The following is a 15,101-nucleotide window of genomic DNA, read 5'->3' as shown; positions in this document are numbered from 1 at the left end:
GCCAGCCCAACGCCTGAGACCGCAGCACCGGGCCGATCGAGGGCTGGACGTGCAGCAGGCCCCTGACAAGAGCGACGTGCCCCGCAAATCTGGGACAAGACCTCTCAATTCCCTCCGCTCCAGACCACCCCGCGCACAATCGGGGTGTCCTAATGATAGGAAAGATCAAGATGCTGGAAAAGCAAAACCACTTTTTAAATGAACACTGTTTGTTTAGGGAAACCTGATCATTCTTCCCTGAACCTGAAGTTGGCTAGGTAAGAGTCAATTTGATCCAAAAGCCCTCATCCACCCTCACAACCCTAAGAACCAGAGGCAGTACGTGGAAGGTACCATTTCCTTGAAGAAGACTTAACTGTCCAAAAAACCCAAACAAGAATTTTTTTTTTCCCAAGTGCTTTAAACAGGTACTGAGCACTAATCCTGGGACAATTTAAACTGAATATATGACTCTTTGCTTCCAATAAACTGAGCAGATCTTGCAGATCTACCTTGGCCAGTTTCACTTTCGAGATCACCTAAATCCAGCCCTGTGGACTGAAGCTGCTCAGAGCTGAGCCAGGTGCCAGAGCAGGGCCTTGACCATGAACTACAATAAGTTAGCTAGCTAGTTAGCTAGTTTTTAACCCATCCCAATAATGACTCACAGAACAGCCTCTAGGCTGGATTTTGTAGAAAGGAGAGAATACTGTCCTCCTCCTTTTCTTGGCAGGTCCCAGGGGTTGTCACGCATGCTGCTCTTACAGAGAACCCCACACAAAACTTAATGTCACCTGAGACTGCCTCCCTTGGTTTCTGGGGTGCCTGGGGGATGCCCAGCCCAGCTCGTGCAGGACAGCCAGCCCCGCCGAACCCGCTTCCGTCCTGGCGTCGGAGTGAACCTGCCGTGTGGGCAGACAGGCAGACCAGGATCTGGGGCTTTGATGGGCAATAAGGCATCTGGTGCTAAAAATACTCCAAAAAAGGGGCACCTGGGGGGCTCAGTCGGTGGAGCGATGGACTCTTGGTTTCGGCTCAGGTGATGATCTCAGGGTCGTGAGATCGAGCCCCATATCGGGCTCCACACTCAGAGTCTGCTTGAGATTCTCTCTCTCTCCCTCTCCCTCGGCCCCTCCCTCCACATCTCTCACTCTAAAATAAAAAAACAAAAATAAAAACAAAAGCTCCAGAAAAGAGGAGGACACTGAGAAAAAGGGTTCAAAGAAGGGTGAGCTAACTTTTTAAGATAACGCTGTGGACGATCACATGTGTAGTGGCCAAAGGCTAACACCACACACCACACATTTACCAAAACCAGCGAAGCCCTAACCTTTCCCTCAGGGGCAGCGTGGAACCACTGGGCCTCATGAGAGCACCCCTGCCAGCGACCCCACACTCGGGACGGAGAGGTGGACCTTTGCCCCCGCAGGGCAGGGAAGCACTGCAGTCGCCGTGGCTCCTCGAAAACTAGCTTTCTTCAGCTTTTTCCATCGCTGAGGTGCATTTCCTGGACACATCTGCTCTGTACAGCGAGAGGCCTAAAGACAGGAGCTACAGATGACTGAGTCACAGGGACGTGTCGGAGGTGGGACAGAGCCTGATGTGACACACACACAAACACGCACAAACGTGCACACTCCACACACACACACAGATGGGAGTATATGCTTTGTGCTCAGAACCTGCTCAACACGAGGATTTCCCTACAGAAAGACCAGCAATGGTGCGTCTCACTCGAGCGGATTTGGGAGAGATGGTGGAGCATGTCTGACCCTCCCCACACCTGTTTGTGTGAGGCCCGGGCCAGCCTCCTTTGGGGCCCAGCTCATGAAGAAAAAGAGGTCACACGGGGGGGCAGACTGGGACGTCGGAAAAGGGACACCTTCTTTCTTAACAGGAACACATCAATCAATTCCACATGAATTTTCCCCTTTAAAAAGCCACGGCTGAGTGGACTTGTTGGAAATGAAGACGAACTCGTCCCAACTCCACAGCCTCAGGGGTCAGAGCTGGTGCTGGGTTGGGGCAGCAGAGGAGACGTGTGTGGGTTTGGGGGTTGGGTTCTCCGTCTGGGACTCTCAGCTCATGTCCGGTCTCCCAGCCCGGGCGGTGCCTCCCATGTCGTGGGCTCCGCTGACCTGGGGCAGACCCTACTCTCAGGATGCCCTTTCTTTCCTATTTCTCAACCACCCTCCCTGCTGACTTCTTCACGGTCTCCACCAAGGGAGGCCTCCTGCAAGCAGACAATTCTCAGAATTCTCAGCCTCGGGACTATGTTGTCAGATTAAAAGCGCCACTCAGACCCCACGTGTTAGAACCACCACTACCAGCTCCCTGCTCAGTGTGCTTCATGTGGGGGCTGCAATCACGACCCCACGTGAGTCAGGGGTGTTTCGTGTCAGCCAAGGGACATCCTGGTCCACTGAAGAGTTTCTAGATCAGAAGCCAGGGCTCAGAGTCTCCACGGAAAGACTACCTGGGAAGGGAGCCTCAGTGATGATGCCTCCACCGTCCCCATCAGTCTCCCACAGGTGACCAAGCTCCCCCTCAACAGAGGGCCTGCCCTCTTGGGACAGAGTCTAACACAGACTGACCAAGGGAAGGACTGGTGGCCTTCACGCAGTATCTCTGCCAGCAGACGGGACGGGACAGCACCGTGTTTCCCGTGACTCTAATAACGTGCCCTCTGAGTGAGGCCCCTGCTCATTCACAAATCGCCATTGATGCTTAATGTCCCAGAGCAATCCAAACACCACAGCAAAGGGGCTCAGGAGCCACGTGGCAGAAGAGCACATCCAATGGCAGAGGGGCTCACAAAACAGTAACTTCCAAATCCTCCCCAGGGTCTGGTTCTGCTTTCCAGCGGGAGACACTGGGAGGCTGGGAGGCGTCTTGCCGGGGGCTCCAGGTCAATGCCACAGCAAGAGCTGGGGTGCAGAGCCCGAAACAACAGCATGTGTCTCGTGAGCCAGCAGCAAGGTCGTTTCAGATCCGAAGAGAGTCGCCGTGGACTCCGAAACACAGCGCCCGTGACTTCACACAGCCGGGTCTTCATCGACGGAGCCGCCACCAAGAAGGTCCTCGACAGCGTGAGCAGCTCCCACCTGGGAGGCGCCGTGTCGTGGGAGGGCACCTGGCTTAAAGCCCAGCTTTAAGTGACGGTAAACCGGGTGGGGTCCCGAAGGCATCTGCTTTCTAGGCATGACTATAAATCATTTGCTCCTCCTTCCGACAGGTTGGATGGACATGTGCCACCCTTCTCTTGATGCACGAGGACATGCAGCGGCCCCTCTACGCCAGAGATGCATCATCTTACCAACCCAAACCAGAAGTGCTCCTGAAAAGCAAACACGTATGTTGGCCCTGCTTCTGGGAAAGAACAGCCCCAGATCAATGGACACTAGAACTGAAACAGTTTTCTTGGCATATAGTTTCCAAATGCAAAAGAATAGCCTTAAGCAATTCCTGAGCACAGGTTGTGCTTCTCAGGGAACGCTGCTGATGGCCCTGCATGGGAAACAGTGCCCCAAGGAGAGTTCTGCCAAGGTCTCCAGGTGATGCTAACTAACCTGTAACACCTGCCCTTTAAGCGTTCCCAGAAAACATGGATTCTCCCTCGGTGAGAAGCCTTGGGTTCCATTATATAAACCATTACCCTTATGAAGAACCCACATGACAGGTCGTCCTGGGATTCAATGTCAGAGAGAAGCATGTGTCTGCCAAAGCGTGGGCATGTCCCTGTTTTTAGACAATGCTTCATTGACCTCATGCTCTGTGACTAACCCCCGCCTTGAGGTCTAACACACCACAGCCCACTCTTCTTCACTGTTGTGTGGGTCAGCAATTAAGTGGTTCTGTCCCTCTCTTGTGGCTCCCCTCATGTGGCCTCAGTCAGCTGATGGTTCACTGGGGCTGGAGGATCCATGGTGACCTCCCACCCATGTCCAGAGGTTCATGCTGGCTTTTGAGTGGGGAGCTTTGACACCACTTAAAACATAAAGTTGGCCATTTGGATGTCTTCTTTGGAAAAGTGTCTGTTCATGTCTTCTGCCCATTTCTTGATTGGATTATTTGGTTTTTGAGTGTTGAGTTTGGTAAGTCCTTTATAGATCTTGGATACCAGCCCTTTACCTGAAATGTCATTTGCAAATGTCTTCTCCCATTCTGTTGGGTTTTTTGGTTTTGTCGACTGTTCCCTTTGCTGTGCAAAAGCTTTTTATCTTGATGAAGTCCCAGTAGTTCATTTCTACCCTCGCTTCCCTTGCCTTTGGAGACGTATCTAGCAAGAAGTTGCTGTGGCTGAGGTCAAAGAGGTTGCTGCCTGTGTTCTCCTCTAGGATTTTGATGGATTCCTGTCTCACATTGAGGTCTTTCATCCATTTTGAGTTTATCTTTGTGTATGGTGTGAGGAAATGGTCCAGTTTCATTCTTCTGCATGTGGCTGTCCAATCTTCCCAACACCACTGGTTGAAGAGACTCTCTTTTTTCCATTGGATATTCTTTCTTTTTTGTCGATTAGTTGACCATAGAATGGAGGGTCCATTTCTGGGGTTTCTATTCCGTTCCATTGATCTATGTGTCTGTTTTTGTGTCAATATCATGCTGTCTTGATGATTACAGCTTTGTAATAGAGCTTGAAGTCAGGCATTTTGATGCCCCCAGTTTTGGTTTTCTTTTTCAACATTCCCCCTAACAATTCAGGGTCTTTTCTGGTTCTATACAAGTTTTAGGATTGTTTCTTCTAGCTTTGTGAAAAAATCCACTGGAACTGGTGTTGCAGCAGGAGCATGGGGCTCTTGGCCTGGTCTGCAGAGGCCTGTGCTCGGCCCTCTGCTCAGGGAAGGGGGAGCATCTCATCACCAGAGCATTGCTAGGCTCTAGTTTTGGCAGCTCCCCCTGCATCAGAGCACTTGGCCTTGGTGTCCTCCTTTCTTATGAATGCTCTAGAAACACTCTAAATAAGACTGAAATAACTGGCCCATGGCCCAGTGTGGGGTCTTGCCTTCGTCACAACCTTTGCTTTGCTGGCCACATGGGGAGAAAGGAGACACTCACCAGACAGGAGCACCAGCTTCCTGAATCCCATGGTGCCAGTATCTGCTGTCACAGCGTCACCACCATGAATGAGTGTCTCCGGCCACATGGCACACTGGAGGGGGGTAGTGGCAGCCCTTGAGGACAGGCTTCCTGAGCTCCGGGGACCTGCATGGCTTGTCCTGGGACAGGCCTCTCCTTTCCCTTTCAGGCTCCCGTGAAGGCTTCCACTCTGCCCTGCCCTGGAAGCCCAGGGTCTTCAACAAATCTGTTCACCCTGACATCAGAGGCTACACATTACTACCTGCACACAGCAGTCTGCAACCAAAGGACCAGCTCTTGCAACATGACTGCCTGCCTGCCGCCCCCAGTGTGTGCCGGTCCTTCTCCCAAACCCCACCCTGCAGGCAAGGGAGGTAGGAAGGACCAGTTGGGCTTTTCCTTCTGAAACAGGAGGGGAGGCACTTCTTGCTGGTGTCACAGCTCCAAGATGCCACCCGTGGATTGGGGACTGCAGGGTGCCAACCTAGGCGTCACCAAGGAGCCCCTCTGAGGTGCCAGCCTTATTCCCAGAGCATCCCTCTCTGCAAACAGCCTGCAGCCTCCACCCACAGGGCCTCCTGGTACGTGTGGCTCTCAAAGCTGTTGAAACAAAAAGCAAGAGGATGCTCTTTTCAGATTACCACCCTCAGAAAACTCTAGGAGCCAAGATGGAGGAGAAACATGTATTCGCTCCGAGGACTCTGAATAATCTCTATGAGGAGAGTATCATCTTACTTGCAAACCAAAGGAGAGCCTGAAGGGAGAGTCCAGCCTTCTGGCTGGATTTCAATGGAACAATTGAGAACAATGATCTACTTGGTCAATAGTCAATAATCAGCAATTTGATTGTATTTCTTGAAACCCTTCCCACCCCAAAGACCTCCTGTCTGCCTGCCCATCATTATTTTGGCCAATTCTTTCTCCTTTTCCATCTGCCCAGAAATGCTCTCTCAGATTACAGCCTTGAATCCTACCTTTTGTGCATCCTTCTTCATCAGAGCGGCCTCCACCCCTCAGGGTTTCGCTCTGCATACTCTTCCCCCCCGCCACCCTGCCCATGTTCTCCCCTCTATCACAGTCCAAACCACAGAAAAGGCGCATCACGCCCACACGCCCTGCAGCCCAGAGCTGCCCTCCTGCTCTGGCCCAGGGACAACTTCTCACAGATAACTCTATGAGTCTGTGAGCCTGCACCCTCATCCACCCACGCTGGGACTTCTTTCCCACTTCCTTCTCCTTCTTAGTGGGAAAAAACTGTCCCCATGTGGACAGCTCACCACCACTCTTCCCATGTCATGGGGTCCCAATGTCCTTCCTTACTTGGGTCAAAACCCCAACTAACCATAGAAGCAGTCTGCTCTACTTTTCCATCATGTAAACATATGTGTATCCACGCACATATACGTACACATGAACACACGTGTGTGTACACCCATCTTTCCATCCTTCAGGCCCTCTTGGGAAGCTGCTTGTGCTCTGGGTCAGGGTCTGAGTGCCTCCTGGTCTCCTGATCCAATGGTGCTTAATCCCACGGCCGTGCTCAACCACTGTTGTGGTCTGACTGAATTTTGAACACCACGGCCCAGTGGGGAGATGCATCAGCACATACATCACAAAGCATCACAGCCATGCCTATTGGTGCAGAGACAGTAGCGGGACATGGAGACAAGAGCTCAGCTGCACCCAGAGCACAGTGTGAAGCGCTGCGTGGGCAGGTGGAGAGGTGGGTGGAGAGGTGCCTTCCTGGTGGAGGTGTGGAAGCAGGGGGAGCAGGTGGGCGTGTGCTGACAGGGGAGCCGTAAAAGGGAGAGGAAGCAAGGGGTCACACTTCCGGGGAGTTCATGATGCCTTCTGCTGTTCACCATGTCACGGCCCCTGACCGCTGGCCACTGGACAGCTGCCTTCAAGGATATCCTCTGCAGTGTAGCCTGACCCAACGAGGGTAGCCCACGATTGCGAGTGCTGGCTGCTCCTCACTAGCCCATGCTGCAGGCCACGCTGCCCTCCTGAGAGCAAAGGCTGCCGAGGACTCCCTCCCACAACTGAAGTCATGCTCATAGGCACGTCAGCTCCAGCCATGAGACAGAGTTTGTAGAAGGAGCCTCTTTGGCTGCAAACATATAGCACTACTAACTCTTTAAAATAGGCCCTAAGGGTCATTCCTGCGCAGTGTGTCCCAGAGACCACTGACAAGAAACACAGGCCCTGCCCTTCCTTTAGAAATGCGTAGGCAAGGCCCAAACTGGGATCTGTGTCCTAACAGTGTTTATGCCACAATCAGTTCTAACCCCTGGTAGCTTATGGGTGGGAAACAGGTGCAAGTTAGAATATGGATATCAATAGAAAAAGGGAAACAAACAAAAGGCCTAGCTGCTCAGAGAATGAGACAGGATCGGGTGGCCTGCACGCAGGCAGCCCACACCATGCTCTGGGCTCAGCACGGCTTCCAAGCAGCTGCTCGCAGGACGGGCTTCAGGATAAGGGAGTGCTCACCCAGGACTAAAGTGTTCAGAGTGTCAGGGGAGGTGCTGTCTGAGGAAGAAATATTTAGGATAAGCCCGAAAGGGAATAGAAGGGTTAGACAGAGAGTGAGTTGGGGTGTCAGGGTGGGAAGATGACCCAGCCCGAAGCAGGGAGCCCAGGTGGGGTGGAGCTTGGGGAAGGCAGAAGGAAAGGGGATCAAAAGAAGCTAGGGAGATCCAGTGTGTGGGAGCTAAGAAGGAGGCCAGTAAACCAGTGAGAAGACAGGTCTGCTCTAGGAACAGAAGGAAAGAAAATTTTGATGGAAGTGTGTCCGCTCAAGAGCAGCGCATCAGGAACATTTAACTATGGATAAATACCCAGTTAACTCCAGTTGTTGGCCGCTACGGATAATGCTGAGACTACTCTGCACAGACATCCTGGCTAACGTGCAAGTAAAGCATAGGTCGATTCCTGGTGGGAGGAACAGTAGGTCAGATGGCGCGTGAACTTAGAGCTGGAGAATGACAAGTGTTTTCCCCTGGAAAGTCATGTCCATTTATATTCTCATCAACTGTGTGTGAGAGTTACTATATTCTGCACCTCTCACTAGGCATCACCAAAAGTCTCATTTTTGTCAATCTCTTAAGTAACAAATTCTATCTCATTGTTGTTTTGGTTTGTTTCTCCTCAATTATGAACGAGGCTGAATGTTTTATATATTTACAGGTGACTCATATGCCTGTTCATGCAAACTGCCTGCCCCCAGCTCTGCCACGTTCCAATTGCCTTGTACCGTTTGTCACATTCGTTTATAGGACATCTCCACACTTGAAAAGTTGGGTCTTTGCCAGTCCTCTACTCTTGCAACTTTTCTTATAATACCTTTTTCTATTCAATATTTTAAAAGCTTTGTATCATCAAATACTACTACTCTTTCCATTTATGGCTTTTTAGTTTTATATCACAGTTAAAAAGGGCTCCCACAATATAAATCAAACTCACACTTTCTACTACAAACTTTTTATATTACTACCATTTAAGTTATTGATCCATTTGAAATTCTTTTTTGCTTAAAAAAAATAAGAACCCAGATACTTTTCCCCAAAACAATTACAACACAATTTTTGAACAATTTGTCTTCTTATTGATTTTCAATTAGCAATAATCGCGCCTCAGATAAACCTCATTGGCTATGATACCGCCACTGCACAAAGCTCTTCCTATTGATTTAAAAGTCCATCTGTAACACACTCGAATTCCATACGTATTTGAGTCTATTTCTGGATTCTGCTGTTTTACTAAAAAGCTATGAAGCAAAGTGCTTAACTTGAAAACTTTCAATATTTATCTATAACCTGGAATCCTTTATTTATTTTTTTAAATTTTATTATGTTACGTTAGTCACCATACAATACATCATTAGTTTTTGATGTAGTGATCCACGATTCATTGTTTTCATATAACACCCAGTGCTCCATGCAGTACGTGCCCTCCTTAATACCCATCACCAGGCTAACCCACCCCCCTCCCCCCTCCCCTCTAAAACCCTGTTTGTCTCTCAGAGTCCATAGTCTCTCATGGTTCATCTCTCCCTCCAATTCCCCCCCTTCATTTTTCCCTTCCTTCTCCTAATGTCCTCCATGCTATTCCTTATGTTCCACAGATGAGTGAAACCATATGATAATTGACTTTCTCTGCTTGACTTATTTCACTTAGCATAATCTCCTCCAGTCCCATCCATGTTGATGTCAAAGTTGGGTATTCATCCTTTCTTTTTTTTTTTTTTTAAGATTTTATTTATTTATTTGAGAGAGAGAGAGAGAGAGAGAAACAGCATGAGAGGGGAGAGGGTCAGAGGGAGAAGCAGGCTCCCCGCTGAGCTGGGAGCCCGATGTGGGACTCGATCCCAGGACTCCGGGACCATGACCTGAGCCGAAGGCAGTCGCTTAACCAACTGAGCCACCCAGGCGTCCAAGGGTATTCATCCTTTCTGATGGCTGAGGAATGTTCCATTGTATAAATGAACCACATCTTCTTTATCCATTCATCTGTTGAAGGGCATCTCAGCTCCTTCCACAGTTTGGCTATTGTGGACATTGGGGTGCATGTGCCCCTTCTTTTCACTACATCTGTGTCTTTAGGGTAAATACCCAGGAGTGCAATTGCTGGGTTATAGGGTAGCTCTATTTTTAACTTTTTGAGGAACCTCCACACTGTTTTCCAAAGTGGCTGTACCAACCTGCATTCCCACCAACAGTGTAAGAGGGTTCCCCTTTCTCCACAACCTCTCCAACATTTGTTGTTTCTTTCCCTGTCCATTTTTGCCATTCTAACTGGTGTAAGGTGGTATCTCAATGTGGTTTTGATTTGAATTTCTCTGATGGCTAATAAAGAACATTTTTTCATGTGTCTGTTAGCCATTTGTATGTCTTCTTCAGAGAAGTGTCTGTTCATGTCTTCTGCCCACTTTTTGACTTGATTATTTGTTTTTTGGGTGTTGAGTTTGAGAAGTTCTTTATAGATCTTGGATATCAGGCTTTTATCTGTAGTGTCATTTGCAAATATCTTCTCTCATTCTGTGGGTTGCTTCTTTCTTTTGTTGACTGTTTCCTTTGCTGTGCAGAAGCTTTTTATCTTGGTGAAGTCCCAAAAGTTCATTTTGCTTTTGTTTCACTAGCCTTTGGAGATGTATCTTGAAAGAAGTTGCTGTGGCCGACGTCAAAGAGGTTACTGCCTCTTTCATGTTCTCCTCTAGGATTTTGATGGATTCCTGTCTCACATTGAGGTCTTTCATCCATTTTGAGTTTATCTTTATGTGTGGTGTTAGAGAATGGTTGAGTTTCATTCTTCTGCATGTGGCTGTCCAATTTTCCCAGCACCTATTATTGAAGAGACTGTCTTTTTTCCATTGCATATTTTTTCCTGCTTTGCCAAAGATGAGTTGACCATAGAGTTGAGGGTCCATATCTGGGCTCTCTATTCTGTTCCATTGGTCTGTATGTCTGTTTTTGTGCCAGTACCATGCTGTCTTGGTGATCACTGCTTTGTAATATAGCTTGAAATCGGGCAGCGTGATGCCCCCAGCTTTGTTTTTCTTTTTCAACATCTCCTTGGCGATTCAGGGTCTTTTCTGATTCCATACAAATTTTAGGATTGTTTGTTCCAGCACTTTGAAAAATGTTGTTGGAATTTTGATTGGGATGGCATTGAAGGTATAGATTGCTCCTGAGTAGCATAGACATTTTAACAATGTTTATTCCTCTGATCCATGAGCATGGAATATTTTTCCATCTTTTTGTGTCTTCTTCAATTTCTTTCATGAGTGTTTTGCAGTTCCTAGAGTATAGATCCCTTACCTCTTTGGTTAGGTTTATTCCAAGGTATCTTATGGTTTTTGGTGCTATTGTAAATGGAATCGTTTCTCTAATTTCTCTTTCTACAGTTGCATCGTTAGTGTATAAGAAAGCAACTGATTTCTGTGCATTGATTTTGTATCCTGCTACATACACCTGGAATCCTTTAAATGGCACTGACATTACACATTTCTTGAAGAACTGAAATAATTTACCTGTAAGACCTTAGAGGCCTGGTGCTTCGAGGCTGGGCCGGCCTGGTGGTCACGGGGTAAACCCAAAGTCCTGTGGCAGCTGTGATTGCCTCTGCCATGTTCCAACTGCCTTGTACCATTTCACAGCCTCCATTGTCTCTGGTCAGATTTTATAACTTGTTTCTTCAAAAAGAATTTATTTCATGCAGACTTTCTAAATGTATTTGCATGCTTTTACAAAGTACTCACTTATGATTATCTTCTTTAATATTATTATTCTATTTTTAATATTGTTGTGCATCTAACTTTGTGTGTTTGTGTGTTATCTCTCTTTTTTCTTGATTAGGCTAGCTGACAGTTTGTTCATTTTCTTGTTCTTTTCTCTTAAAGACCTGGCTCTTACTAGTATTCACCAATTCTACTGACTCTTCATAATTAACTCATCCATTAATTTCTGCTGTTTATTATTTCTTCTTCTTTTTTTAGAGCTACAGAGAGAGAGACAGAGCACGATGAGTGGGGGACAGGGAGCAGAGGGAGATAGAACCCTAAGTAGGCTCCACGCTCCACACAGAGCCTGACACAGGGCTTGATCTCATGGCCCTGAGATCACGACCTGACCCGAATGAAATCAAGAGTCAGACGCTCAAATGACTGAGCCACCCAGGTGCCCTTTTATCATTTAATTCTTATGCTTTCCTCAAGTGTGTCTTGTTCTTTTTCCAACTTCTTAACTTGTATGCTTTACTCATTCACCCCTAACCTTTCTGTTTTAGGTAACATGGGGATAGCTCTTAAGGGCTGATCTGCACCGTCTGCTCTCTTGGCCCTTACCTCCCTACCATGGCTAGAAGAACCAGATGCTCACCTGGGGGTTGGTGGCGACCCATCCTGGCTGGTGAAAAGGACAGTAGTGTATTGGGGAGAGATGTGCTGGCTCGTGTGGAAACTCATTTACTTTGCTATAAAACAAAAAACCACTCAAGGAAAATTTCTTTGTCTCTGTTCTTCCCTCATTCATCACAAATGTGATACCTGAGCAGCACAGACATATTGGGGTCATCAGGTAACAAGAATAAGGATGAAAAGCCTGAAGAAGAGCCAATGTGCTAAGGCCCACAGAACACAGGAGCATAAGTGTGGGTCTTTGCTGACATTGCTGGGCCTGGCTGGCCCAGTCAGCAGGTGTCTACTTCCAGCTTCCTGCCGGGGCAGCTGCAGCTGCTTCATGCACAGTTGGGTCTCCTCACTCTCAGCTGAGAGCATCCCCACCTATAAAGGAGCGTATGCAACAAAGTCTGTGGCCCTTCCTCTGAGCCCTGCTTTAGCCAAAGTCCATCCGTTAACGTAACAAATTTTTTATCATGGCTACTTCCTCCACATTCTTTCTTACCTAGAGCTGTTCATGAGGAAGTCTTTACTCTGCAGGTACAGCAGTGGCTGACCTTCAGGAACCCAGCCATCTTCTAGTAGGTGTATCAAGACTGTCCTTGAGTCCTTTCTCACTTGATATTCCTCCTGTAACTCTGCCAAATGTCTTACTCACTCTCTGCCTGAAAGTCCATTCCCAAAACTCTGCCGAAGGACCCCAGCCTCAGACTCTTCCAAAAATGGCTGCCCAGCGGTACCCCCCACACTCCGCCCCTGTGTGTCCTCTTCAGCCCCTCTCCTGAATGCAAACTGGTAGAGAACCCATCGGGAAGGCTGCCCTCAGGTGCTCTGCTCTCAGTGGGTATCCCTCCTGCTCCGGTTCTCACAGAAGACCTTTTATTTTTCCTGTGGTCCACATTTTGATTAAACTTCCATCAGCTCTACAGAAATGTATCTTTGCCTGTTCACCATCCTTCTGCTTTGCACCCTTCACCCAAAGGGACTCCCCCGGCTGGCCATTCATATAAGACTGTCCCGTGTCCTGTTTGGGGAGGATGAGGCATGACCCAAGCAGACTCCACTTCTGTGGGACTGTCCATCTTCTCTAGGACCAACCACCGATTTTCCTTATTCTTACTTATTTGTCTATTCTGGCCTGCTTGTTGTGCGTATTGTGAAACTTTGGGGAAACATCTTGAGACGTGGTTTCTCACACCAGCTAGACCAGAAGCCCCAGCCATGAGGGTTCTCCCACGAGCAGGCGCTGACAGGCCTGTGTTGAGCAACATCTTGGGCATCACCGTCTGGGAAGAAGATGGTGTGGAGTGAGTTAAAGTCAACTAAATAGGGGTGCCTGGGTGGCTCAGTCGTTAAGCATCTGCCTTCCGCTCAGGTCATGATCCTGGGGTCCTGGGATCGAGCCCCGCATCGGGCTCCCTGCTCCGTGGGAAGTCTGCTTTTCCCTCTCCCACTCCCCCTGCTGTGTTCTCTCTCTCGCTGTGTCTCTCTCTGTCAAATAAATAAAATCTTAAAAAAAAAAAAAAGTCACCTAAATAGTCCTAACGGGGTAAGCAGGACGCAGCAGGATCAGGACACCACAGGAAGGCCTCTGGGTGGCAGTACCACACACTTTACTCTGAAAGGCCCTCCCACGTGCCTCTTCCTTCCAAAGCAGAACACTTGTATCAGTCACGAGCTTCAGTCGGGTGGGTGCAGAACTTCCGGAGAAACTTGGAGAAGTAGAGGACTGCTCAAAGTGGACAGAGAGAATAAGAGCACCAGCTGACATGCCGCAGAAGCAGGTGGGAGGAAATGCAGGGAAGAGAGCATGTGACCTCTTGTCCTCCCTCAGCTCCTGCAGCCCCCACCTCCCCACCCCACCTCGTGCTACAGGAACAGATACAAAAGTCATGATGCCCCATCAGAGGCAAGAGGAAGAACCTAAGTTGGCTTCTGTAGCATCTGCATAAGACCGTCTCCCTCAAGGGCAAGAATATCTCTCTGAGAAGTAAGAGCAGTATATTTCTATTACCTCGAAAACTGCACAATGTGAAATGCTTCATGGCTTGGAAAAGGCTGCTGAAAAGGATCTGCTAAGAGGAGTAGCAACCCCTTTCCTGTGGATCCCACTTCCTCCCAAGCTGGGACAAGGGTGATGAACCTCCTCACCCTCCACCAGGGACCAGACACCACTGCACGTGTGTGTGCATGCGTTTGTACGTACGTGTGAGTGTGCATATGTGCCCGTCTGTGCTCTCGTCTGCTACATGCATGTACATCTGTGTTTGCATGCGTGTGCCTGTGCACATGTACTGTGCCCATGTGTGCATTTTCGTGTTACATGCATGTTGTCGTGTGTGAGCCTGTGTGTGCATTTGTATGTGCGCAGGCAGGCATGTGTGCATCTGTGTTTGCATTTGCTTGTGTGCACGCTGTCTGCATGTGTGTACATGCATGTGTGTGTGCATGGCTGTGTAGGTGAGTGCATGTAAGCACATGTGTGTCACATGCGTGTGTGTATGTGTATGTTCACACTGCCTGCATGAGTGTTGTGTGCACACGCATGTGTGTCTGCATGGTGCGTGTGCATGTGTGTGCACCTTCGTGTGTATGTGGATGCACAGGCATGTGCGCACATGTGTAGATCATAATGTGCATGTGAGATTTAGAATGCCTACATGCCTCACAGACAAAAGCTTTTTTTCTATCCAGGGGGCTTTGGAGGCACATAGCACCGCAGTCACCAGATGTTTTAAAACTCAGCAAAGCAAAGCAAATTATCAGTACTGAGGGCTCTTGAGCAAGGATGCTGCCATGAGCTTCCCATGTTTGCTGCCGGCTTGGCTGAAGATCTCCTATCAGTTCCTGCAAGATTGCCTTCTCAGCACACAGCTCAAATTTTATTAAGTAATTCCATGGGGAAATAAGGTTTTATATACAAAACTTTGCTTTATAAATAATTTGTCAGTAATGTATAGTAATGCCCACATTCATAAATCATGGTTAACGGAAACCACGAATCTGGCAGGATACAACTTTTCCTGAAAACCTAGAAAAACAGTCCATTGGGATAAAGCCCAGAAGGGCTATAAAACTGAAGTTCATGCTTCCACAAACTCCAAATCAAAAACAATCATAACATTCTCTTTTACAGACATTCAAGTGC

General features: G+C 48.3%; 1 protein-coding gene and 1 non-coding gene across 2 annotated transcripts in view; both read right to left on the bottom strand.

Moving 5' to 3' along the window:
- PTPRN2 (protein tyrosine phosphatase receptor type N2) overlaps positions 1-15,101 on the bottom strand; it is a 577,019-nt gene that overhangs the window by 521,755 nt on the left and 40,163 nt on the right. The window lies entirely within an intron of this gene.
- LOC123836229 (U4 spliceosomal RNA) lies at positions 8,588-8,734 on the bottom strand. Its single transcript, XR_006788913.2, has one exon. It is a non-coding gene; the product is annotated as a U4 spliceosomal RNA (small nuclear RNA).

The sequence above is a fragment of the Mirounga angustirostris genome, unplaced genomic scaffold (assembly GCF_029215605.1).
Source record: "Mirounga angustirostris isolate CCGP_5_RB_7025 unplaced genomic scaffold, mMirAng1.0.hap1 SCAF_12, whole genome shotgun sequence".
NCBI classification, from domain to species: domain Eukaryota; kingdom Metazoa; phylum Chordata; class Mammalia; order Carnivora; family Phocidae; genus Mirounga; species Mirounga angustirostris.
This window is presented reverse-complemented; position numbering and strand designations above follow the sequence as displayed.